This window comes from Trichogramma pretiosum, unplaced genomic scaffold (genome assembly GCF_000599845.2).
Source record: "Trichogramma pretiosum strain Unisexual culture from Peru unplaced genomic scaffold, Tpre_2.0 scaffold45, whole genome shotgun sequence".
Lineage (NCBI taxonomy): Eukaryota > Metazoa > Arthropoda > Insecta > Hymenoptera > Trichogrammatidae > Trichogramma > Trichogramma pretiosum.
Genome location: NW_019641665.1, coordinates 1,361,520 through 1,362,258, shown reverse-complemented (window position 1 = coordinate 1,362,258; position 739 = coordinate 1,361,520). Strand labels below are relative to the sequence as shown.

The window sequence follows — 739 nt, the reverse complement described above, 5'->3', positions numbered from 1 at the left end:
GAGTTTGGGTTCAAAATCATTTTGCTACAATTCGAGGCGCTTGGAATTATAAGCCTGAGTTGTGCCCTGTTATCAGATGTAAAATGAAGTAGAAGAGACTCACAAAACTACTAAACTTACTTAGATGACAGCCTGGGAACCCCGCGTGACTTTTTCTTTTGATACAGTCTTGTGTCGATTTTTTTTATCGATGTTGTAACAGCTGCGCTGTTTAGATAATGGCGACTCTCCGCTTATAAATCCTCATAAACTCTTGAATTGTAACGATCGTTCGATACGCGTACGATGGCAGAACGTGCTAAATTGTATTTTTCTCGGTCTTTTGGCTAATTTCAAAGTTGGTTTTTTTATTTCTTGTCAAACCGAAGCAGTATATATAATGTCTACGTCCACATCGCTTTGAAAGCTACGGTTCTCGTCCGATCACCGAATATAAACAAAGTTGAGCGCGGTTAGTACTTGGATGGGTCACCGCCTGGGAACCCCGTGTAACGTAGTTACACCCATTACTTTTTCTTTTGATACAGTTTTGTGTCGGTTTTTTTTCGCATTCTTCTCGGTCTTTTGGCTAATTTCAAAGTGTACTGAATGAATACTGGATGAATATTTTGATTTACTTATTTTGTTTTACATATCTACAGATTTTTATCTTACTTCCTTGCGCTTTCATATAAGAATTATTAGTTTTCTCTTTTTGTTTTAGATGTCGCGAAGCAGCAGTGTAGGTAGCAATATCGTA

The 739-nt window shown here is 37.8% G+C and overlaps 1 pseudogene; it reads left to right on the top strand.

Moving 5' to 3' along the window:
- Positions 1-381: 381 nt before the first annotated feature.
- Positions 382-500, top strand: LOC111693966 (annotated as a pseudogene).
- Positions 501-739: the final 239 nt, after the last annotated feature.